This window comes from Puma concolor, chromosome D1 (genome assembly GCF_028749965.1).
Source record: "Puma concolor isolate L17-30 chromosome D1, mPumCon1.1.hap2, whole genome shotgun sequence".
NCBI lineage: Eukaryota > Metazoa > Chordata > Mammalia > Carnivora > Felidae > Puma > Puma concolor.
The window spans coordinates 106251344-106278653 of NC_141676.1; the positions used below are offsets into that span (position 1 = coordinate 106251344).

The following is a 27310-nucleotide window of genomic DNA, read 5'->3' on the forward strand; positions in this document are numbered from 1 at the left end:
CTGTCAAATAAACAAGAAGCAAATAAATATCAATAGGCAGTTTGGCGGTAGGCAGGCAAGCTGGTGGGGATGGGGGTAGACTCACCCTCCTCCGGCATCTCCTGGACCATCATTTCTTGTTGAATCTCCTTCCTAGGGCTCCAATGGCACCACTGTACCTTCCTCACCATTCTTTAAGGTCTACATGGAACCATGTGGTTGGTGCTGGGACCACACCTGGGAAGAGGAAGGAGGAAGTGTGGTAGTTGGATGTAATCACCCTGAAAATTGCAAGCTTCATTTCCATCCACCCAGGGCCATCTCAGATGCAAACAAGCTGATGAGTGAAGCTGGCCTGCCTGCAATGTTTCTTCTGCACCTGACTTTAAGCTCTTCTTTTCTCCTTCCTATCCCTTTTCCCTTCTGCCTACTCAACTAATAGCAAACTCCTCCTCACTGGTACTGGCCTCTGGTCTGGCCACCCCATCACCTCATGCTGCATAAAGATCATATTTGATTGCTCAGTTTTCTGGAAGAGACCCTGTGAACTCTCCTACTTCTCTTTTTTCCCCTAGTCTTATCTCTATAAGCCCTTACTTTGCACCAATTTTCCTGATCATTCTTCCCTTCCTTTTGACTAGACACCCCCCCTACAAAATAAAGTCATCCTTGTCCTTGGGTCTCTTCCTGTGACATGCCACCAGGCATATCAAAAGCACTCTCTATTCTGTTTGGCAGGCTATCTAAAGTGGAGGGTTGGGCTCCAGCCCTGGCACCTGCAGGCTTGACTGGGAAACTGAAGTGGGAGCTTTGGTCCCTTGGAAGTGAAAGGGAATGAGGCTGGTGATGGTGGGTGCTCTCATGTGGATATTATGTGGTTCTTCCTCAGGTAGCTGACATCAAGTGCAACCATGAAGATAATTTTCTTCCAAAGATTACTCTGCAATCCATTATAAACTGGTATTTATTTAAAACATGTACATATAGGGGCGCCTGGGTGGCGCAGTCGGTTAAGCGTCCGACTTCAGCCAGGTCACGATCTCGCGGTCTGTGAGTTCGAGCCCCGCGTCAGGCTCTGGGCTGATGGCTCGGAGCCTGGAGCCTGTTTCTGATTCTGTGTCTCCCTCTCTCTCTGCCCCTCCCCCATTCATGCTCTGTCTCTCTCTGTCCCAAAAATAAATACACATTGAAAAAAACAAAACAAAACAAAACAAAAAAAAAAACATGTACATATATTGGGGCGCCTGGGTGGCGCAGTCGGTTAAGCGTCCGACTTCAGCCAGGTCACGATCTTGAGGTCCGTGAGTTCGAGCCCCATGTCAGGCTCTGGGCTGATGGCTCAGAGCCTGGAGCCTGTTTCCAAATCTGTGTCTCCCTCTCTCTCTGCCCCTCCCCCATTCATGTTCTGTCTCTCTCTGTTCCAAAAATAAATAAACGTTGAAAAAAATAAATAAATAAAAATAAAACATGTACATATAAAAAATTCACATTTTTATTTCTATCCATTTTTCATTTAGTATTAATTGAGCACTTACTCTCGGTCCAGAATTTTCGCTGGCCCCTGTGTGGATTCAATGGTGAATCCAAACCAACATAGTCTATGGTGTTATAGAGCTTAAGACATCATGGGGAATACAAAATAATAACAATCTCACATATAAAGTCACAACTGTGCTAAATGTGATAAGGACAGGCATATGGGACTATGGGGCAAGGAGCTGCTCACCTAATCTTGGGGCTCAGGAAGGCTTTCCTGAGGACATTGACTATGTCCTGAGAAGTACTAACCTCACATTCTCTGCCATCCATGACCTCACCAACATGAACCGGTGTGTTTCTTCCAGGTGCAGAGGGGGTTGTGGGTGCAAAAGGCTCTAGGCATTTCTAATTTTTTTTTTTTGATGTCTATTTTTCCAAGAGAGAGAGAGACAGAGAGTGAGTGGGGGAGAATACGAAGCAGGCTCCAGGCTCCCAGCTGTCAGCACACAGCCTGACTCAGGGCTCAAACCTGTGAACCATGAGGTCATGACCTGAGCTGAAATCAGAGGCTAAATGGACAGACCCACCAAGGTGCCCCTCTAGGCATTTCTAAATAGAAAAGAAAGGTAAACTCATTTTCTTTGTCTCTCCTAGTTCTGAATCCAAAAATGTTGAATTATCACAAAGATTCCAAAGGAGACTTAAGTCATCAAACACTTCCAGTGAATGGGTCCTGGTGGCTATAGGCATCTTTATCAGTTAAGGATGTGTGTGGGAGCAGAGGTGAGGGTGCAGGTGCTTAGGACTGGAGAAACCAGAAAGTCCCATGGCTCCTCTCAGGACAGGAAAAGGGTGGAGAGATATCCTAAGAAAAGGAGAGAGGATCCCAGAGTGAGAACATGGGGAGAGACAGAGAGACGGAGAAACAGACAAAAGGCCTGATGCTGGTAGCCAACAAGGAGACCAGGGAAAGACATCAAAGGAGGGCTTAAGGGACAGAACAGCTGCTGCCCTCTCCAGTTTCTAGTACAAAATCTTAAGTACAATCTGTATTTCCCAAATACCTTGTGGAGTAAATTTATGAGGAAGAGTTAAGGCTGCCTTAACATTAGTTTATTAAAACAGAAGCTGCCTCTAGCTGCAACTGGACTAAGGTGAGAATGGAAAGGGGCTCAGAGCCTTCATCCAGCCTTTCTGTAGGAATCCCCTCACTTATTTCTCCAGAGGGATGTCTCACTTCCATTTGAACGCAAAGTGACCAGGAAACCCCCTCTTCCTGAGGCAGCAGTTCCAATGCTACCTATTTCCTTGTATCAAGAGCAAATCTGCCTATACCCATCCCTGGGCCACAACTGGCTCCTTATCATGTGAGAGCCCATTAGATACATGAAGACATGCCTTCTTCATATCACTGTCCTCATTCATTCATGTATTCATTCCCTCTCCAAATGCTAACCAAGAGCCTGCTCTGTAATGTCCAGGGACTGGGCCGTGGCAAGACAACTATAAAGAAAGCCAGACTTGCCCTCAGCAGCCAAGAATTTTCTGTGGGAAATAGTATGTTGACAATTTCCATACTGGGAAGTTACAAACAGAAAAGAGCCCATCCTTGTTGGGCATTTTAAGAACCCACTAAAATGAAATTAGTTTTATTTTTATTAGGATGTGTTTTAATGTACAAGGTTCTAGCTGTAGCCTTTCTATTCCAGGCCATAATCCAGAGGGCAATGAGTAAATGTAAGCAAGGGTGTCTGGCTATTGGAATGAGAAACACCAGGCTGCCACTCAGATCCAGCCACCCCACATACAGCGAGTAAGAGACAGTTCTGTGTATTTAAAAGAAACCTGAGCTATTACCTCAGGAGATTAACTCCATAAGAAGAAGTCGGAAAGATGTGAGGCAAAATAGCTCCCTGGTCCTCTGGTCAAGTCAAGAAGGAAGAGGGCATCTCCTCAGTCTATGTGCTGAAGTCCCTAGCCCTTCAGAGCCTTGGATTCTTACCACAGAAACATCCCACTAGGCTCCATGAAACCTAACACAATAGCTGGGATTTTTCTATGCTGAACACTCTTTGGGTTTTAAATTGGTTCTTTCTCAGGTCTACCTCAGGAATTTGGGGCACACGCTCCCTGGCTGGCTGGGATACAGGGCTGGGAGTCAGCAAAATGAGAAATGCCTGGAAACTGAATTTGGTTTACTAAACGCTTATAAAGAGGTTCAAGCCTCCCTTGGTTTGTCTTCCTAGCAGTGTTCTGAAAGCCCTCGGCCTTTAACCTTGTGAAGGACGCATGTGGGTGATGCAGACAGTAGATGGACCAGTCCAGCCATAACGCAGAGAGGTACTGCCCAGGGAGCCTAGACCACTACCCACGCCCACTGCTACTCTTCAGCGTCTTGGAGATTGGAATCTAAAATACCAGAACGCTCAAATATTACTGTTAACTCCACTATTTGCTCTGGCTTTGGGAATAGGTCACTGATAGGAGTTTGGAGACCACAAGTGGCTTTGAGATAGCATATTGTCTATCCTCTACCTCTCAACCAAACCATCTTAAACAAAGGAGTATCTGTCCTCTGCTGGCATAAAAACAAACATGGGAATGTAAAATGACGCAGCTACTTTGGAAAATATTTTGGCAATTCCTCACAATGACAAACACAGAGTTTTGGCCCATCAATTATACTCCTTGATATCTACCCAAGAGAAATGAAATATAGTCACACAAAAACTTGGACATAACATATGTTCATATCAACATTACTCATAACAGCCAAAAATGGAAATAACCCAAATATCCATCATCTGATGAATGGATAAACAAAATGTGGTATACCTATCCAAACAATGGAATATTATTCATCTATAAAAGGAATGAAGTACTCCTACATGCTGTAACCTGGATAAATCTTGGAAACATGCTAAACACAAGAAGTCAGTCACAAAAGGCCACATATTGTATGATTTCATTTATGTGAACTGTCCAACACAGGCAAATCTATAAAAAAAAGAAAACAGATCAGTGATTGCCTATGGATGGGGGCAAGGGGAGTGGGGGTGAGACATGGAGTAAGTTCTAATGGTTACAAGTATTCTTTTGGGAATAAAATATTCTAAAATTGGACTATGGTAACAGTTATAAAACTCTGTAAACTAAGAACCAGTGAACTTTATATTTTGAATAGGTTGGCTTTATGATATGTAAATTATACATCAAGAAAACTGTGAGGGAAACGAGGAGGGGCATATTTTAGAACCACAGAGGATAGTTTTCTGGTGCCAGGGGTAAGATGCTCTGGTCTCCTGATAGTGCATATCTGTGTGTGTGTGTGTGTGTGTCTATAGATTTCCTAAGCTCGGTCACAAACACTCCTAGTATAGAAGAATTATTTTGGTGGCCACCAATAAGCCATGCCTCCCTGCAATCACACCCTCTTTATATAGTGCCCTCCCACAGCGACTCTGGCCATGGCCGCTGACCTGCTTTGGTCACCGGGACATTAGCAAGCATGCCTCAAACACAGTGGATTAGTGCTTACACACTGAGGCTTGTCCTCTTGGAAGGCACTCAGTTGGGTCCCTGAGCCACTATGAGGAGAAGCCCAGCAACACACCAGAGAGGTCACAAGGAAAGAGACAGAAAGTTAGAGAAGGCCCCAAGTATCCCAGCTGAGGCGGAAGCCATGGAGTGAAGACTCCATCTTGCGTGTTCTGGCCCCAGCAGCCACTCATGGAACAAAAGAGACATCCAGTTGAACCGAGCTCCAAGTGCAGACTCATGAAAAAGAAAACACTGCCACTGTTAAAGCCATTAAATTTGGCAGAGGCTTGTTCTGCAATACACACAGAAAACACCCTGAAAGATGTGACACCCTGGCACTCACTGATCTGATGATGGACTTCGCTCTGATGCCCTTGAGTTCCAAGATGGATCTAAGAAGAAACATGATTTCAATGTGTGTATACGTGCCATTTGTCGCTGCTGTTTAGTGCAATTTAACACAATATTTATCTGACTGCCATATCAGTTCGCATCACTAGGAACTGCTGTACAGGGATTCCGTGCTTGGCAATGAGATTGATTATGGTTATTATAGTAAAGGCTGGAAAAATGAATTTCATCAGGAAAGTTGAAGCTGAAGTGACAGCCTTGCGCGTTGACTCATGAACATCAAACAGCACCCTGAGTGCTGAACCCAGGGCACCCTGGGACCGAGATGCTGGAGCTGGTAGGACACACATGATACCAAAGGGCTACCAAGAAACAGAAACACAACTTTCTTAAACCATTTCCCTAGAGTCTTACTGCCTTTCCCATTGACTGACCATCTCAGCAAGCAAAGCATTTTGGGAAAAAATTCACGTATCTCCACTAATGAGTGGATCTACCGTCAGACGACGACATGGGTGGGAACTTTCAGAAACACATGACTTCACTAGTGGCTCCGAGGCATCTGTTTGCATGTCCCCTGACTGCTGCACCACGTACTCTGTTTTGAAAATATTAGCAGTGCACATGTCTCCCTGTGTAATAAAACATTTTGACAGCTAAGACTCTGTCAAATAAAGGGTTTTGTGTGGGGTTTATTTGAAGGGTTGGAATATTGTGAAATACTATATTTTAAAATATTATATTTTAAAAGATAAACCTGGAAAATTTAGGGCTAAAAACAGTGTTTTCTCTCTCCATGTCAGGTCCTCACCACTCAATTCAATTAATTGCCTCATTTTCCCACTTCATCTCATCACAGTTACAGCTCCACACCTGAAATACAGGGTCTGGGCATAAGGGAGGTCATCTTTCTCCTAAATGGAAGGCTTGTTTGAAATTCCTGACAGCAGTCAGAAGGACTGTATGCAACTGCTGGTCTCTTCTCTGGACGCTGCTTCTCCGTGGCCTCATTAGACTCACTGAGACCTCCCTGGACCTTTACCATTAAAGAGAGAAAATGAGATTTGCCAGATGGTTTTTAGCAAGGGGCTGAGCTCTCCCACTAACACAGCATTAATGAAATTCACCTTCTGAACCCTTTAATTGCTTCTAGCAGCACTTCACCTACAATCAGTGCTCTTCTGTTCCTACTCACATTTTCTTGTTTTGAAAAATAATAGTGTGACACACGCTTTGATTAGAAGACATAGGACTGGCCACACTCCTTAGCACCCAGTGGATCGGTCCCACCTGAAAATGCTCACCAACCAGTGGTAAACAAATGGAAAGGACATAAAAGTTGAGAGGGAGTCTGAGCTTCATAATGAGAAGAAACACAAGAAGAGCTTCTATTAATAATGACACAGAAATTGGAGGTCACCCAAAGAGAGACCTGGTACACTCAACATTCACATTAGCTTCACACAAAAACCACTGTAGATCTTTCCAAAAGACTAGTGTGGGCAATAGTGATGTTGTTTATCAGATTTATCTGGTACCAGCAGAACATTCTTCCACCTAGGGGGAATTGGGCCAACCTCAAGCACATCACAGAGAGAAAAAATTTTGACCGGTATCAGAGAGTAATTAATGCAAAGTCAACTGAACACCAAAACACAGCCTTTTTGTCCTATACAAATTATGTCCAAGTGGTTTCCTCCTAAGGAACAGGAGGCGTCATATATGTGCTACGGGCAGCACTGATGGGCCCTGGGGGGAAGGTGGGAGGCAGGGGGCAGATTACAAGGAGTGTATCCAATCGGGTATTCGTCTCATCAATTCTATTTGAAAAAACAATTCCCAGCTCTTTCCTTTTGCCTACCCCCACCCCATGGGCTGGATTGAGGGAAATTCATTATTGTATGATGAGTCAATATCAAATTCTAATAAAGAGATAATTTTTTTAAATCCCATTGTGTGGATGGCTCATTATACATCCAGATAACTCTTGGGTATATTAAAATTGTTCATTGCCATAAATTATAATGGTATCAAAATAGATTTCCTTTGCAAAGGGACTTCCATTAATATGATTTATATAACCACCCAAAAATGAGATTTGCACAGGGATAATCTGGAGGTTATGAACACCTTGTCTGGGTCAGATTTTAAAGCTCCTTTAGGCATGTAGGGTATGAAGACACGCTTCCAACTACGGGTTTGCTACAGGTGGGGCTCTGGCCACCACGGACTTGTCCCCAAAGCTTCTTGGCTCCACTGATGTCTCAGAATTCCTTCCTCATGTGCCTATCTGAATTCCATAAATAAGGAAGACAAGATAGTTCACCTTCCCAAAGAAAAAGTGAAATTCAAATGTAACCACACAAGAGACTGCAAGGAGTTTAATTAAGGTCAGAGGCTGGGTCTATTCTTCTTTGCACCCCCCAGTGCCAACTACATACAGCTTGGACATGGTAAGTTGTGGACAAACTTTATAAAATAAGGGAATAAATGAAAATATAAGATCTCTATTTCCACTCGCATTAAACCAATAGATAAGGGGCACCAAGTCAGGAACTGTAGTGACGTGTCTCCCCCTACCACAAAATTCATGCCCAACTCGAACTTGTGAATAGGATCTCTACAGATGTAATGGAGATGAAGCCACACTGGATGAGAGTGGGCCCAATACCAATATGACTGGTGTCCTTTTAAAAAAAAGGAGTATCTGGACATAGACACACAGGTACAAAGGCCACGTGAAAGTGGAGGCAGAGACTGTAGCGCTGCCTCTACACCGGGGAACGCTAGGATTGCCAGCCACCAGCAGAAGCTGGAAGAGGCAAGGAAGGATTCTCACCTACAGTCTTCAGAGGAAGCATGGCCCTATTAGCATCCTGATTTGGGACTTGTAGACTCCAGAATTCTAAGAGAATAAATTTCTGTTGTTCGAAAACACCCCATTTTTAGCACTTTGCTACAGCAGTCCTAGCAAACTAATATAGACCCTTGGGACAAGACCTCAAGGTCCACAGGCAAACCTGAGAATTCAGTGAGAAAGCAGAGACAAGTTTAGACCACCTTGTAAGACACTTGGGTATGAAGGAAGGGTCAACTTTGGCACCAACGACTGGTTCTGCCCTCATCTCTTTTCTTCCTATCAAGAGAAAGAAGGAAAGACACACAAGTCATCCATAGTGACTCACCATACACTCTTGTTTCACAGGACTTTAAACTCCTAATGCCTATGCCATTTACCTCCAGATCATACCAGTCCTTCACACCCTAGCTCCATGCTTCCCATCTAAAAATCTTATAGCCCAACACCGATCCTCTGTCTTCAGCCTTTTACCCTAACAACCATCTCCTCCAGTAATCACAGATATTCATTCATTTGTTCAATTAACCCATAATCATACCCCAGATGTGTAAGTCAGATATGACTTAGCATTCCAAATTTGTCCCTTCTGAAGTCAACCTCCAAATATGAGTTGCTATGTGTTCTTCCAAGGGTCGTGAGCCATGCTGTCTCATATAACTTTCTGTAATGAGAAAAATGTTCCATGTCTGTGCTGTCCAAAACTATAGCCACTAGTCAGTCACTAATGTGACTAAGAAACTAAATTTTTAATTGTATTTAATTTTAACTTTAATTAATTTAAATTTAAATGGTAATATATGGCCCATGGCTACTAGAGCAGATAGTTTAGGTCTAGAAGCAATTTTTTATTCAGACACAAAGAGCCTCAAAGACATGTCACTCACTCACTTACACACGTACACACACACACACACACACACTCACACCCCTCCCAAGGAGGCGCATTAATGCAGAGCAATAAGAAGGAAAAGACACCTCACCTAACTATTCCATAATTTCCAAGTCTATCTTAGCTCACAATGGAATTAATAGCCTACATCACTATGCAAATCAGTATTAGTTTAATTCCTCTCCCCCAAACCCCCAAACTGCTTTCAAATTGTACCCCTTTGGGCCACTGAGAATAAAAAATGGGCCCATTACTGAACCTCCCACTCCTTAATGGCTGTTCCTTTAGCTACATAAAGACCCTGCTGGTGACTTGAAATTACCACTTACAAGGGCTTAAGTAAATTCTTAAGGTACCATTCTTCTTCCCAGTCTGGGGGAGAGAGAATTGGAGGTAGGATACTGGAGACTTTTCTTACAGTTACTGTTATTCCATCAATAACCCCTCAGGTCTATCTCCAGTTCTGCTAGAACTACCCTCCCCACCAACTTACCCCAGCAACATAAAGTAATGGGTTTGAATTTCACCTCTGCTATTTTCCTGGATCTGATTCCAACCTCTGTTTCTTACAAGTGTGTGACCTTGCATAAGTTCTAAGAGCATTATAACATGGGGCAAATTCTTAACTATCTGTGCAGAGTAAATGGAGTAAGGAATAGGAAATACCTATTGCACTATCCCTATTTCTACTTTTCTAACTAGGACTTTCAAAAAAAGAAAACAGAATCCTCCTTATGAACAGATACTGAGCAGTTGGAAGACACTGTCCTTAAAATACACGCAGGAAGCAACAGCCCCATGCTGGCTCAGTGAGGACTCTGGCTACATGGCACCAAATACCTAAATATTTGCAACTATCCAAATGTCTCAGGTTTTCCATGTTAACCCAGATAGTGCCAATAAAGGAAGCATGGTCGGGGAAGCACCGTATGGGTGGTTTGCTCTGATCATGGTAATGGCAGCATTACAGTCTGGGGTTGTAGCTACAGAGTTCCTGACCCAGGGCAGACAGAAAAAAGATTTTTCAGCTTCTGTCTTGACACAGGCAGGCCTCTAGTACTGAAATAAGTACAGGGCTTGTTTCTCTGACTTGAATCATAGCTGCCTAAGTTAGCTGAGAGAGCTTTTTAAGATTTTTCTCATCTCAGGGTGGCTCTCAGCAGAGCCCTGTTTGATCAATAATAAAACAGCTATCCAGCCACTTTGGCTGAGCACAAAATGAAGTTTGATTTTCACAGGGATGCCAATGTGGAGGACGACTCCCAAGGGCACTCTGCTTTGTGGAGATTCAGGGCTAAGATCTGGGCCTGGTGACAACCTAGCTGAGTCCCTTGATGGAGGCACATGTGTCTGGTACAATGGAAATACCCATGTTGCCTGCTAGTGATTTTATACTTCATGTGGTTTGTCAGCTTGCAATGATGGCAGGAGTCTTTGTACTTTCTGCCTATGCACAGGGCAGAGTTGGACCCCGAGAACATATACCAAGGCTGTGTTCAGTGGTGCCCCTTTTGCATCCCCAGTCACCTTCACCCTCCCCTGCTCCCTACTCCTATCCTAAAGGAATATTAGTGTTTAAAAAAAACACATAACCAATTTCATTTTCAATACATAAAAAAAACTAACAATAATGCCAGACTACACTTTCCCCTTCTTTAAATGCTTATTAATTTCTTCAACAAACATTTACTGGGTTTCCTAAATGCCAGAATCTGTATTAGACCTGAGGATACAGAGGAGGAGACAGACATCAAAACAAGTCTTTGCATCAAGTGTTAAAACAGATGTCTGGCAGTTGAGTGTGATCTTCGGGGTTAGACACTGTGAATGCCAGCACTCCAGGGCACCAGTTCCCTGGCTCCCCTCCTATCTCACTGGCCATTCTTTTTTTGGTATTTTGTGCTCATTCCTCCTCATCTTCCCCACCGTGAAGCAGAGAAGGGGCCTCAGGATGCAGCCTTCTCTTTTTGTCTATACTCACCCTCCAGGGGGTATCTTGGGGCTTTAGATGTTGTCTCTATGCTGTGACTCTCATTTGTTCCTTGAGCCTTGAAAAATTTATTTCTCAAGCCCTGACCTGAGCTCAAAATCGCAGGTTCATTTATCCAACTGCCTGTTTGCCATCTCCTCTTGGAAGTCTACGAGACAGAGCTCACACTTAATGACTCCCAAACTGAATCGTGATCTTCCCTAACCCTGATCTCCCATCTTCCCATCTCAGTGGAGAGCTGCTGCATCCGTCTAATGGCTCAGGCCAAGACCCCTTGAGTCATCCTGGACTCCCACCCTCTTCTATACCCCACATGCAATCCATCAGCAAATCCTGTTAGCTCTGCCTTCAAGCCATACCCATCACTGTTGCCCCCCTGGTCTAAGGCTACATTGTCTCTCTCCTGGATTACTGCAGTAGCTTCTTAACTGAGTTCTCTGATGCCAGACTTGTCTGCATACTTTATTCTCAGTAAGACCTAGATCATTTCATTCCTCTGTTCCAATCCCTCCACTGGCTTCCCATCAATCTGAGATGATCCAGGGCTCCATCCTCTGCACCTCTCCTCTCTCACTGTGTTCCAGCCACAGTGACTTCCGGCCTCCTCCTTGAACATGCCATACACGCTCCCGCCTTATGGTCTTCTCTTTCCCCAGGTATCTTTCAGACTCTTGCCCTCACCTTCTTCTGGTCTCTAGGAAGTGTCAATGAGCCCTTCCCTTACTACTATCTAAAATAGTACCCATCACCTCTCCATGTACCCCCTGTAACTTTGCCTTGACTTGTTTTGTTTCTTAGCTCCACTCACATATGACATAGGTGAGCTGGGTTTCTTGTTTGTATATTGTCTTTATCCCCTTACTAGAATCAACTCCCTAAGATCAGGTTCTGTTTTTGACCAAGACTATAATCCTAGAGCCTAGAGGACTGCAATCACATAATAGAAATTCAGTAAATGCCTGTTGAATAGATGAACAAATAAAATACCTTTCATTAAAATGACTGCAACATTTTGGATCATGCGACCATGTGACCCTGGTGACTCCTGATTAAAACTAGCAATCTACACTGATCATGAGAGCCACGTATGTCATTTTACATTCTCTAGTAATTATAGTTTAAAAATCAAAACAGGTGACATTAATTTTAATAATATATGTTACTTTACCCCATATGTAAAATATCATTTAAACAAATAAGCAATATACAAATTATTAATCAAGTACTTTACGCTCTTTTATACTAAGTTTTCAGAACCAGGTTTGTATTACACACTTGTAAGACATCTCACTTTGCACTTGCCATGTTTTCAAGGGCTCAACAGCCATGTGTACCTACTGGCACCCATATCAGACATTAAGAGGGTCATAACAGTGAGTGGGTAACTGCCTTTACTGTCAGCATCAATGTTTATCTTCCTTTCTTCTGCTTTTATTATTCCAACTACAGGCATACCTCTTTTTATTATACTTCACTTGCTTTTCACATATTTTGTTTTGTTTGTGTTTTTTTGTTTTGTATTGTTTTGTTTTACACCTTGAAGGTTTGTGGCAAGCCTGTGTGGATCAAGTCTATTGGCACCATTTTCCAACAGAATTTGTGTACTTCATGTCTCTGTACCACATTTTGCTAATTCTCACAGTATTTCTAACTTTTTATTATTGTATTTGTTAAGGTGATCTGTGATCAAGATCATTGATGTTACTCCTATACAATTATTTGGGGGCACCACAAACCATACGTATGAAGCTGCAAACTGCAATGTGCAAGGAAGGTGAATGAATAGGAGGATCCTAGGCTTACTTCATCCCAAAGGTACACCTAGATAACACCCACATCAGTATAAATAACCCACAAAGTGACATAAAGATTGGTAGAACAGACTCTCCACAGCTAAATGTGGAGAAGAGGCCACATTGAAGAGGATAGGAAGGGAAAGGAGGGTGGAGACACAGGAGACAAATGGACCAGCAGGACTGTCTGATGGAGGGAGAGATACAATGATGATAGAGAGTGGAGAAGAGGGTACCCCACACTGGGTACCCAAGGCACAGGGGACACACACTGGGAAGATTAATCCCCGTAACATTTGGCTTTGAACACCAGGGGAGCCTAACTTCATGAGTTCTTACCATCAGTGCAGCTTAACAGCTAGGATCTGAGAGCCAGAGAGCTACAGGAAACTGAATCCCTACCCTTAAAGAGACATTGCAACAAACAACTCCACCAAGATACAGGATGAAGCAACATTAAAAAAAAAAAAATGGGGCGCCTGGGTGGCGCAGTCGGTTAAGCGTCCGACTTCAGCCAGGTCACGATCTCGCGGTCCGTGAGTTCGAGCCCCGCGTCGGGCTCTGGGCGGATGGCTCAGAGCCTGGAGCCTGTTTCCGATTCTGTGTCTCCCTCTCTCTCTGCCCCTCCCCCGTTCATGCTCTGTCTCTCTCTGTCCCAAAAATAAATAAACGTTGAAAAAAAAAAAATTAAAAAAAAAAAATCCTGGGGTGTAAGGAAGGGAAATGGATTTACTCATCTCGGAGCATCTGAGGGGGGGCAGGATCTTTAGGAGACTGCTCCAGAAACAAAGGAGCTGGTAGGTACCATTTCTCTCCCACCTCCCCTAGTCTAGAAAAATGGACACCTGTGGAAACCAGTTCCATACCAACAGTCTCCACCTGATGTGCTAAAAATGGGCCTGGCCCCAGCACTGTCCTGTGGCCACATCCCCTCCAGCCAGGCCTTGGCTGCAGGTCCCCCTCACACAGTATACCTGAACAAATGGCACCACAGAGGCCACCCCTGTGCACCCCAAGAGACTTTCCCCCTCTAATCCTGCTCCAAATTTTTCAAAAGTACCTCCAGGTGCTCTCCCAAAACATACCTGTGCAAACCTTGCTAACATTGTGTATCTTGCCCCCACATTCCCCTATGGACCCCAGCTCCACTATGCCCTTGGCCAAAGCCCATCCCAAGTGGTACCATAAGCCTGGCATTGTGCAAGCAGCCCTGACAGAGGCCAACATCATTCCAAAGTGACTCCTGCCTTGGGGAGAGAAGATAAACACACACCACAGCCCAACTGTGGCCCCAGGAGTGGGCTGGGGAAGACATCTGGTGTGATTGCAGGCCACACCCACCAATGAAAGTTTCTCAGAAGATGATACAGGGAGAGTGTCCTTCAGTTCAGGGCTACTACAGCTCTGACAAACACCTGATATGACTCAATTCAACACCAAGGCAGCCCCAGCTTGATCCACTAACAACACAGCGATAAAACCCTGCCCACAACAGGCAGAGAGAGCCATCACAGATGACTGGACTAGAGGAAAAAGTGGCCCAGCCACAATAGTAGGATGTATGTGCAATAAACACAGGAAACACAAGTGAAGTTCCAGGTTCTAATGAACAGGGGACACCACACTGCAGGGCTCCACAGAACCTCTTTAGAAGGCCATCACTTTCAAGAGCAGGAAAGAGAGCTTATTTACCTAACATATAGAAACAGACACAGAGTTAGATAAAATGAGGATACAGAGGAAAATGTCCCAAAGGAAATAAAAGGACAAAAATCACAGTAAGAGAGATAAATGAAACAGAAGTAATGTGCCCAAAAAAGAATTTAAAGTACTAGTCAAAAAGATATGCATTGGACTTGAGTAAAGAGGGTCAGTGAGACCCTCAACAAAGAGATAGCAAACATAAACAAGAACCAGTCAGAAATGAAGAACTCAATAACTGAAAATAAAAATACACTACAAGGAATAAACAGAAGACTAGAGGAAGCAAAAGAACAGATCAGTGACCTGGAGGACAAGTAATGGAAAACAATCAAGCTGAACAAGAGAGAGAAAGAAGAATAAAATACGAAAACAGACTCAGGAAACTTAACGACACTATCAAATGTAGTAACATTCACATTACCAGAATCCCAGAAAGAGGAGAGAAAGGGGGGCAGAATATGTATTCAAAGAAATAATAGCTCTAAACATCCCAAATCTAGGAAAGGAAGCAAAAATCCAGAACCAGGAGGTACAGAGAGCCCGCCACAAAATTACCCCAAAGAGTTCTACACCAAGACACATGGTAATTAAAATGGCAAAAAGTAGTGATAAAGAGAGAATTTTTAAAGCAGCAAGAGAAAAGAAAGCAGCTACATACAAGGGAAACTCCATAAGGCTATGAGCTGATTTTGTAGCAGAAACTTTGCAAGCCAGAAGCAAGTGGCAGAATATATTCAAAGTGCTGAAAGAAAAGAAAAAGTGCAGCCAAAAATACTCTATCCAACAAGGATATCTATCATTAATAAGAAAAGCAGAGATCATTTCCCAAAGAAAACTCAAATTCATTACCACTAAACAAGCCCTAGAAGAAATATCAAGAAGACCTCTTTGAGCAGAAAGGAAAGACTATACACAGGAGTAAGAAAAGTAGGAAACACAAAAGCATTAAAATTAAATCTACTTATAAAAATCAGTCAAGTTATTCACAAAATGAAAGCACATAATTATGACACCCTATACCTAAACGTGGTGGTCAGAGGAATAAGGAATAGGTTCAAGATTAAAAGACCATCAACTTAATATAGACTGCTACATACATATGATGTTATACACAAACCTAATGGTAACTGTAAATCAAAACCAAGTAACAGATATGAAAAAATATAAATGCAAGTATATCACTAAAGAAAACCAGAAAACTTGAAGACAGCAAGAGAAGAAAGGAATAAAGAACAACAAAAACAACTTTAAACAAGTTTTTAAAAAAAATGGCAATAAGTACAAAGATGTCAATAAGTACTGTGAATGTAAATGGACTAAACACTCCAAAAGAGGGTGAAAGAATGGATAAAAGACCCATCTATATGTTGCCTACCAGAGATTCATTTAAGACCTAAAGACACTATATAATCATGAAAGGAACAACCCAACAACAAGATAACAATTATACATATTTATGAACCAAATGGGAGCACCCAAATATAAAATCAACTAATATCAAACATAAAGTAATTGGTAGTAATATAATAGTAGTGGACTTAAACACCCCACTTAAATCAGTGGATAGATCACGTAGACAGAAAATCAACACAGAAACCTTGGCTTTGAATGACACATTGGACCAGATGGATTTAACAGATATATTCAGAACATTTCACCCTAAAACAGAATACACACACTTTTAAAGTACACATGGGACATTCTCCAGAACAGGTCACATGTTAGGGCACAATACAAGTCTCATCAAACTCAAAAAGACTTAAGTCATACCATGTATCTTTTCTGACTACAACACTATGAAATGAGAAATCAACCATGAGAAAAAATTCAAAAAGAACACAAATACATGGAGTTAAATAACATGCTACTAAACAATGAATGGGGGGCGCCTGGGTGGCGCAGTCGGTTAAGCGTCTGACTTCAGCCAGGTCACGATCTTGTGGTCCGTGAGTTCGAGCCCCGCATCAGGCTCTGGGCTGATGGCTCGGAGCCTGGAGCCTGTTTCCGATTCTGTGTCTCCCTCTCTCTCTGACCCTCCCCCGTTCATGCTCTGTCTCTCTCTGTCCCAAAAATAAATAAAAACGTTGAAAAAAAATTAAAAAAAAAAAAAATAAACAATGAATGGGTCAACCAATAAATCAAAGATAAAAAGCTTTAAATACATGAAGACAAGTGATTATGGAAACATAATAGTCCAAAATCTTTTGGATGCAGCAAAAGTTGTTCTAAGAAGGAAGTTCAAAGCAATATAGGCCCACCTCAAAGAGCGAAAAAAGAAAAAACTCAACCAACCAACCTAACCTTACCTAACCTAAAGGAGCTATAAAAAGAATAAACAAAAAACCCAAATCCAGTAGAAGGTAGGGAAAAATGAAGATGAGACCAGAAATAAATGAAATAGAAACTAAAAAAAAAAAAAAAAATAGAAGAGATCCATAAAACCAGGAGCTGGTTTCTTTAAAAGATCAACAAAATTGCTAAAACTTAAGCCAGACTCAGAGCAAAAGAGAGAGAGAGAGAGAGAGAGAGAGAGAGAGGGAGAGAGAGAAGGGGGTGGAGGGAGTAGAGGGGGAGACAGAGAGCGAGCATGAGCCAAGACTCATATAAACAAACTCATAAGTCAAAGAAATAAAATCCAACATCACAGAAATACAAAGGGTCAAAAGAGAATATTATGAAAAAATAAATAACCAATTGGACAACCTAGAAGAAATCAATAAATTCCTATAAACATATAACCTCCCAAAAGTGAATCAGGAAGAAATAGAAAATTTGAACAAACCAATTACCAGCAATGAAATTTAATCAATAATAAAAAAACTCCCAACAAAGGTGCCTGGGTGGCTCAGTTAGTTAAGCATCTGACTCTTGATCCTGGCTCAGGTCATGGTCTCATAGTTCGTGGGATTGAGCCCCACATTGGGCTCTGCACTGACAATGCAGAGCCTGCTTGGGATTCTCTCTCTCCCTCTCTCTGCCCCTCCCCTGCTCGCTCACTCACGCGCGTGCTCTCTCTCTCTCCAAATAAATAAACTTTAAAGAAATAACAAAAGTCTAGGACCAGATGGCTTCACAGGTGAATGCTAACACTTAAACAAGAATTAATACTTCTCAAACTATTCAAAAAAATAGAAGTAAACCTCCAAATTCATTCTCAAGCGTCCATGAATAGATTAATAAAGAAGACATGTTACATATATACAATGGAATATTACCCAGCTCTCAAAAAGAATGAAATCTTGCCATTTCCAACAACATGGATGGAGCTAGAGGATATAATGCTAAGTGAAGTCAGTCAGAGAAAGACAAATACTGTATGACTTCACTCAAATGTGGAATTTAAGAAACAAATGAACAAAGGAGGAGAAAGATAAACCAAAAATCGGACCCTTAAATATAGAGAACTGATAGTTGCCAGAAGGGAGATGGGAGGGGGGAACTAGGTGAAGGGGATTAAGATTACACTTATAATGAGCACTGAGTCATGTACAGACTTTTGGAATCACTATATTGTACACCTGAAACTAATGTAACACGGTAGGTTAATTATACTGGAATTAAAATGAAAAATAAAGCTTCCCACTTAATAGATAAATGCTCTGTGTGTTCTGACCACTCCACCAAAGAGCCATTTCCCCATCCCTCTCCCTCTTCTCAGGGCTCCCTATTCCTTGATACACAATATTGAAATTAGGCCAATTAATAACCCCTACAATGGCCTCTAAGTGTTCAAGTGAAAGTAACTGTCACATGTCTCTCACTTTAAATCAAAAGTAGAAATGATTAAGCTTAGTAAGGAGCCCATGTGGAAAGCTGAGATAGACTGAAAACTAGCTTTCTCACGCCCAACAGTTAACCAAAACTGAATACAAAAGAAAAGTTCTTGAAGTAACTGAAAAGTGCTATTCCATTGAGCACACAAATAAGAAAACAAAATAATCTAATTGCTAATATGCAGTTCAGTGGTGTAGATAGAAAACTGAATCAACCACATTTCCATAAACCAAAGCCTAATCAAGAACAGGGCCCTAACTCTAAGGAAGCTGAGGGTGGGGAGGAAGCTGTTGAAGCCAAGTTTGAAGCTAGCAGATAATGGTTCATGAAAGTTTAAGAAAAGCAGCCTTCTCTGTAACATACAAGTGCAAAGTGAAGCAGCCTGTGCAGATATAGAAGCTGCACAGAGTTAGAGAGAAAATCTAGCTAAGATAATTTAATGCAGGCAGCTATGCTAATTTTCAATGTAGATGAAACAGCCTTTTATTGAAAGATGTTACCTAGGACTTTCTTAGCTCAAGAGAACAAGTCAAGCACTAACTTCAATGCTTCCAAGGATAGGCTGACTCTGTTGTTAAGGGCTAATGCAGGTGGTGAGTTTAAGTTGAAGCCAATGCTCATTTACCATTCCAAAAATTGTAGGGCCCTTAAGAATCATAGTTATGCTAAATCTACTCTGCCTGTACTCTATAAATGGAGCAGCAAACCGTTGATGTCAGCACATCAGTTTACTGAATGTTTTAAAGCCCACTGTTGAGACTTACGGCTCAAAAAAAAATTCCTTTGAAACTATCACTGCTCAGTAACAATGCACCTGGTCATCCAAGAGCTCTGATAGAGATGGACAGTGACATTAATTTCATTTTCAAGCCTACTGACCCAAAATTCATTTTGAAGTCCATGAATCAAGAAGTAATTCCAACTTATTGTTTAAGAATTACATTGTGTAAGGCTGTAGCTACCACAGACAGTGATTCCTCTGATGGATCTGGGAAAAGTACATTGAAAACCTTCTGGAAAGTATTTACCATTCTAGATGCCATTAAGAGCATTTGTGATTCATGGGAAAATGTCAAAATATCAGCTTTAATAGGAGTCTGGAAAAAAATGATCCCAACCCTCATGGGTGACTTTGAGGGGTTCAAGACTTCAGTGGGGGAAGTATCTGCAGATGTGGTAGAAATAGGAGGAGAAACAGAATCAGAAGTGGAGTCTGAAGATGTGACTGAATAGCTACAATCTCATGATAGAACGTGAATGGATGAGGAGTTGCTTCCTGTGGATGAGTATAGAAGGTAGTCTCTTGAGATGACATCTACTCCTGGTAAAGATGCAGTGAAAACAGCTGACATGACAACAAAGAATTTAGAATATTGTATAAATTTAGTTGCTAAAAGTAACAGGGTTTGAGAAGACTCCAATTCTGAATGAAGTTCTAAGGAGGGTAAAATGCTCTTAAACAGCATCACATGCTACAGAGAAATCATTTGTGAAAGGAAGATTCAATTAATGCAGCAAACTTCATTACTGTCTTATTTTAAGAAATTGCCACAGCCATCCCAGCCTTCAGCAACCTCCATTCTGATCAGCAGCCATCAGCACTGAGGCAAGACTTTCCACCAGCAAGAAGATTATGTATGACTCATAGAAAGCTCGGATGATGGTTAGCATTTTTTAGCAATAGAGTGCTTTTTAATTAAGGTTTGTACATTGGTTTTTTAGAAATGCTATTTTAGACTTAACAGACTATAGTATAAACCTAACTTTTATATGCACTGTGAAGTATGTGTTTTATTGCAGTGGTCTGGAACAGAACCTGCAGTATATACCTGAGGCGTGTCTGTGTTTGGTTCAGTGAGTGGGGTCTGGCCTTTCAGGTGATACTGGATGTTTCCTATCTGGGAGGTCCAGGTCCCAGAGTCAGGTGTAGCCTCCCTCCTCCACCTGAGACTGGAAGGATAGACTGGGGGAGGGGGATAGGGAGAAGGGAGTTGGAAACTTCATTAAACTATTCCAGCTGAAGCCACATTTTCCATGGCAATTTTTTTTTTTTACCATTGTGTTGTAGATGAAGTGATGCTTAATAAAAATTGTGCTTTGTGTTCCACTGGAGTCTTTTTCCTTCTAGTGGATTCTCTCAGCAGGGAACCCCTGAGTAGAGAAGCAATGGATGTGTTGGATTCAGGCACCAAAACCCCATCTGCAAGCCCAAACAGATTTCTGACTCATAACACACATGAGTTGGCAGGAAAATTAGGTCCAAACAAGGTTCCAGCCTATGTGTTGATTCAGGTGGCCCAAGGGCTCTCCTCTGAGATAGGCTGTAGAAAAGGCAGAAGCAGAGAAACCTCAGACAGAAAGTAGAAAGCATTATCCACGGGGTTTGAAGTTATGAGTGAAGAGCAGTCCTAAGAGGGGGAGGGGCTGAGGAGAGGGGAGGAGCTGAGGAGAGGGGAGGAGCTGAGGAGAGGGAAGGAGCTGAGTGGAGGGAAGGAGCTGAGTGGAGGGAAGGCCATCATAAGCTTTGAAGGAATAAGCTGTTAAAAAGAAAGCAGAAGCTGAACCACAGGAAAAAGAGTGACTAAAGGGGCTGCTATTTCTCGACAACCTTCCCAGTCTGTGGAATGACCACTTGTACCATTTTCTGTGCTTCCTCACTTGCAATACATAACTATCAGCTGGGGCACCCTAAGTATATTATACCTTTATCATTTACCACCCAGAAAGGCTTACTCCTTTTACCCAAAGACTTCTGTCTGCTTCCTGTATTCTTTGACTTCATTCTATCCCCAAACATCTCAGCTATTCAGGAAAATAGCCTTCAAGAGACCCACTCTCTCCTTGTCTTCCAAAATATCTGGACATGCTTGAATGCTAGAGATGGACACACTTTCAGGCTGGAATGTTCTTCCAAACACTGGCAAGTACAGGGATGAGCATGAGCAGCAGAAAACCCAGGTGAGGCCTAGTGAGACTGCTCCACACCACCTTCCTCAGGGACCAGTAGGGCCCTAGACCAGACCTCCCAGGCTCCACTACCAGCTAGTGCCCTTTAGAGTCAGTTAATTAGCAACAGTTGGCTCCTCAGACAGAACTAGCTCTCTGCAAACTTTATTATGGAACACTCATTAAGCATTTCTTAAGGTTCTCTGCTAGGTGCTGTAACAGGGAGTTGTGTGCATGTGGTGCTTTGCCCTCTGGGAGCTTGAAATCTTATTTTGAAGAGAAAATGACATTTTACCTGGGAAACAGGAGATAGTATCATTCCCCTTGGTTTAGACTTTGGTCTTGGAGAGCCTCTGTTGTCCGTATTTTCTTCCTAACACCCTAATTCTGCCATTGGAGCATACTCTAGATTTCCAACATTTTCCTTGTGGATAATCTGTGCAAAGCCATCGTTTAAAGTTCTACTATTATCGCCTCCTCTACTTAATTAATTCCTTTGTTTAACATGCCATATTATCAACATGTTTAATTTTATTCCCAAATGCAGTCTGCACTCCAGCAAGGGTTGGAGAAAAAGAAAACAAACACCTAATTACCTTTAAAGAGTTTTTCAGTTACTTCTCCTATACCTGCCTCCCTCTTCCACCTCTTTTTTTTTTTTTTTTTTTTTTTTTTTTTTTTTTTTTTTTTGGTCACCTCCACCCCAGCACTCACCTCTAACCAAAAGGGAAAAAAGAAAGATGGCAACAAGAAGGCAGCCCTTTTCTGGTTCACAACATGGCTAACGTGAGAGAGCCAGGCCACCTGTTCTCATGCCAGAAGAGCTGAGCAGTGATGGTGGAAGTATGCCAAGAAAGGGAATGTTTGGCTACCAAGCTGAGGCCTCACCAAGTCTTATTTTTTTTTTTTACATATTTTCCAAATGTTAATACAAAAATGAAACTAATGAAAAGCCTAAAGTACTTTCAAGAATCTAGTTTGGATTTTCATTTTTGAGCTTCTACCTCCACCCTACATCACTATCATTAATGAAGGGATATAGTATCTCTAAAATGGTGCTGCCCTTTGTTATAGCAAGGACAGAATAATATATTAGGGAATCTCTTAATTGCTCCAAGTGCACTGTAAAAGTCTTTTTAAAAATCTATACCAAATTAATGTTTTTGTTAAAAATATCCACCTCTCAGTTCTTTTATGGAGAACAGAGAGTGACAGGAATTCTGAAACCAGCAAACAACAGCCATGCTGCTACACTCAATCTGGTGGCCAACACAATAATCATGGTAATAATGGCTGTATCTATTAGGAATTGTTACCAGCTGCTCAAAATAGAGACCAGACCATGGTGGCTTGACACACAAGGGTTTACTCATGTAAAAGAAATGTGGAAGCTGGTAAGATGCCTCCCTCCTTACCAAAGACCTAGAATCTTTTTATCTTTCTACTCAACCATCTTCGTTACATGGCTTCCCCTTCCCAGGATGTCAAGATGCTTACTGGAGTTTCAACCATATATCCAACACATACTCCCCTTAGGAATAAGGAAGGAGGAAAAAGGACAAAAAACCACACTTGCCAGCAGTATATCCCATCCCTAAGGAGCTGTTACAAATGTATTGCTTTGTTTCTCCCCCCTACATCTACCCACCAAATCATACTCATCCCATATGCCTTATTTATACAAGGGCTCAAATTTCTAGAATACTCATCTTAACCAGAAAGTCCCTGTAGAGACCAAGGTTGCCTTTGTTGTTGTTGGCTGTCCAACATCCAGTCTCCTTTTGGAGGACCCTCCTTATTACATGTCATCTGATTAGGAACAGCCCCCTGCTTCCCACTGCAAAACTCCAAGGAACCATATTCTTCTCTCTCTGCCTTCTGGCAGTTGTGAAAACATGGGACCCACCCAGTAAGTCATGACAATCAGACACTACTCTAGCTTCAGTCCTAGAGAAATGACACATGAAAAAGTAACCAAAAGAACTGTGTTGACAAAGCAGCAGCACCTAGCAGTAGAGTCCAGTGGTGGTGGGAATGGGTCCAGCAAGCAACAGTGGAAGTGTTCTAGTCAGAGTCCTTTTAAAAAGTAGTTGTTGAATACTACTTCTTGGTCCTCTAATGTTCCTCACTTCCTGTTTTCCATTCCAGATTCTCTAGTCCCTTGGAAGTTCTGGGCTCCCTTTGTCTTTCCAAAGTGCCCCTTTTCGCTTTAGACAGCCAGAGTTAGTTTCAGTTACATTCTAACAATACAATTAAGGAGAGATACATTATTATTCTAGTCTATGGTCTTTGGTTACCAGAAACAGAAGCCCACACTACTTATCTCAGGTATAGATATAGGATCTAAACTCACAGACACAAGGACTGAAACCCTGTAGGTGATGATATTGGGAAATTGCTGGGAAGAAAAGCTGACCCTCTGAGGCCACAACGATTCTCATCTCTTTCAGTCTCTGCATCAATTTTTTTCTCATCTCTGCTTTATTGGTCAGCTTCCTTTGATTACATAGTTTCTTCACCTCCATAATTTTTACTTCCTCTTCATGGACTCTTACATGGAATCTATCTGACCTTTCTGCAGACATGATATTATCAAAACATTTCAATTTCAAGCTCCATATCTCTTAATTAGAAATCTTGACAAAGGAAATGATTAGTGACTATATCAGGGATACACACCAGTTAAAAGAGCTATAATAAAGGATGAGGCTCATGACTGGGCACATGCCTTCAGTGGGGGTGTCCAGATCAGAGGTCTGTGGGAAGGGCAGGCAGTAGAGTCTTTCTAATACAGGGATGTGATGTGAAGTTGTGGTATGAAGTAACATACAGGCTTAGGTATGGTACAGTTTTTATACAGCAGACCTGAGATGTTCAATCAATTATATATTTTGAACACCTATCATGTTCAAGGTAAAGGGCTAAGAGCTGAGGAGAATATAAAGATGATAATGTGTGTCTTCCTGCAAGGATGTAATAATACACCCACACATGTTAAGCTATGAGTTAACATACCTGGCTAAAAATTAAACTTGTATTTTCCACAATGTGATAGGATTCCAAAGAAGCAAAGGTCATGTTATACTACAGCGATCAAAACACCTGGACAAGAAGAGGGATTTTGTTATCTTGAGGGAAAATAAGAGGTAGAGTGACATTAAAATTCAGAATCCCAAATCGACACTAGGAGTGGGGCAGAGGCATCTGAATCAAAGGATGAACACTGAATGTGCTGAGAGACCAAATTTGAAGAAGTGAGAACCATAAAATAAAGATCATCCCTTTAAAAATTTTTGCTTGGTGCAATCATAGTGCTAAAGCAACCTGTAGGTTTGTCAATGTCAACAAGGGGGAAGGGGAAGGGTATGTGCACTTAAACATGGGCAGTGAAGATGGAAAACTTAGATTGTGATAATGGGTAACTACATCATTAGAACAAACACGGTACTAAAAATCTGGACAATATATAAGGACATCTGCTTGAAACATCAGAATGCTACCAAAATAGGGTGAAATTACTGCTCCACGACTGGGGAATAATGATGGCCCTGGAATTGAGCCTGGCATTTAGGGCCGCTTTTCCCATGGCACTGTTTGCTAATTCCAGAAGAGGTGACCTACAAACTGATGAATGCCTTCAACAGCCTTGTGGGGCAAAGATGAGTTACAGACAGATACCAGTCCACAAACTGACAGAGGAAAAATCCTAATGAATTGTCTTGGGTTGGGTCTCAGAAGTATACAGGACATCGTAGGGCATGTGGCTCAATGTCAAGTAATTTCAAACAGTTAAATTTAATTAAAATGATCTCTAATTGTTAGTAACCCCAAACATCTAACAAAAACAAATAGAAATCATCTCTGGAAGGAGACAGTATCTTGAACCTCAAAGAAGTCCTACAAACAATTTTGCAAATACCATATCTAGCACATACTCAAAAATAACCAGGCACAAGAGGAAATAAAAATACATGGCAATATTAGCAAGAACATCTAGCAATAAAATCAGGCCCACATGGGCTCCTGACAATAGTTGCATCACACTTAACCTTAAAACCACTTCATTTCCTGCGTTCAAGAATATAAAAAAGAAGACTGAAAATACTGGCAAAGAACCAGAAATTTAACATGGAATTTATGAAAGTAAAAACTATAATAATTGAAGGTTAAAACCCAACAGGTGGGTTAAACAGCATATTAGCAAAAATATTAACGAAGAAAATTTACCGAAAGGAACAAAGGCAAAGGGTTAACAAGTGCAAAAGAGAGAATATGAGATATAGAGAATGAGAAAATCTAACATGAATTTAAAGTCCTAAAGAAATAGAAAATAGTATATAAGCAGTCATTGATAAGACAATGACAGAATTTTCCCAAACTAAAGACAGACATCAAATCATGAATTTAAAATTCACATTACATATAAACGAAAAGATACTCATAAGTAGGCATGCCATTATCAAACTGCTAAAAACTAAACACACAAACATAAATATCTTAATACCAGCCAGAGAAAGTATCACATTACTTTCAAAGGGCCTCTTACTCTCAGTATCTAAAGAATATCTACAAATCAGGAAGTGCCTGGCTTAGTTGGAAGAGCATATGACTCTTGATCTCAGGGTAGTGAGTATGAGCCCCAAGTTGGGTGTAGAGATTATTTAAATAAATAAAGACCAAAAAAAAAATAAAATAAAAGTTCATTACACTGCATGTAACAATATCTACAAATCAATTACAATTTTTAAAGTAAAAACTCAAAAAAGGACAAAAAATTTGACTAGGCGTTTTACAAAACAGGATCTTCAAATGACCATCAATTCATAAAACATGCTCAACTTCACTAATAATAAGGAAAATATAAATTGATAGAGACACAGAAGGGTATTATGTAATGATAAAGGGATCAATTTAACAAGAGGATGTAACAGTTGTAAATATCTATGCATCAAACACAGGAGAACTTAAATATATAAATTAAATAGTAACACACAAAAAGGGAGAAACTGACAGTAATACAATAATAATAGGAAACTTTAAAACATGAAAGGGTAGACCTTACAGACCAAAAAAAAAAAAAAAAAAAAATCAGTAAGGAAACAGTGGACTTAAACAACACATTAGACCAGACTTAATAGCTATATACAGAACATCCACCTAACAATAGAAAACACATTCTTTTCAAGTGCTCAGGTAACATTCTCCAGGATAGATCACTTACATATCCTGATCAAATGGTATTTATTCCAGGGATGCAAGGATGGCTCAATATCCACAAGAACAAGTATCAATAAATTTAAGAATATTAAATTCATGTTAAATATGTTTTCTAACCACAATATCTTCAACTGGAAATCAATTACAAGGGAAAAAATGGAAAAAACACCAACACATGGAGGTTAATTAACATGCAAAAAACATGCTACTATAAATAACTAGCAGGTCATGAAATAATCAAAGAAAAAATTTATTTTATTTTTTTTTCAATATATGAAATTTATTGTCAAATTGGTTTCCATACTACACCCAGTGCTCACCCAAAAGTGCCCTCCTCAATACCCATCACCCACCCTCCCCTCCTTCCCACCCCCCATCAACCCTCAGTTTGTTCTCAGTTTTTAACAGTCTCTTATGCTTTGGCTCTCTCCCACTCTAACCTCTTTTTTTTTTTTTCCTTCCCCTCCCCCATGGGTTTCTGTTAAGTTTCTCAGGATCCACATAAGAGTGAAACCATATGGTATCTGTCTTTCTCTGTATGGCTTATTTCACTTAGCATCACACTCTCCAGTTCCATCCACGTTGCAACAAAGGGCCATATTTCATTCTTTCTCATTGCCCTGTAGTACTCCATTGTGTATATAAACCACAATTTCTTTATCCATTCATCAGTTGATGGACATTTAGGCGCTTTCCATAATTTGGCTATTGTTGAGAGTGCTGCTATAAACATTGGGGTACAAGTGCCCCTATGCATCAGTACTCCTGTATCCCTTGGGTAAATTCCT

At 41.3% G+C, this 27310-nt stretch overlaps 1 protein-coding gene across 1 annotated transcript in view; it reads right to left on the bottom strand.

The window, feature by feature from the left end:
* Positions 1 to 27310, bottom strand: part of PTS (6-pyruvoyltetrahydropterin synthase) — a 681414-nt gene that overhangs the window by 373550 nt on the left and 280554 nt on the right. Inside the window, exon 11 of the transcript XR_015241350.1 lies at positions 86 to 216. The gene's annotated coding sequence lies outside the window, so the exon portion shown is untranslated. The remainder of the gene's footprint in view (positions 1 to 85; positions 217 to 27310) is intronic.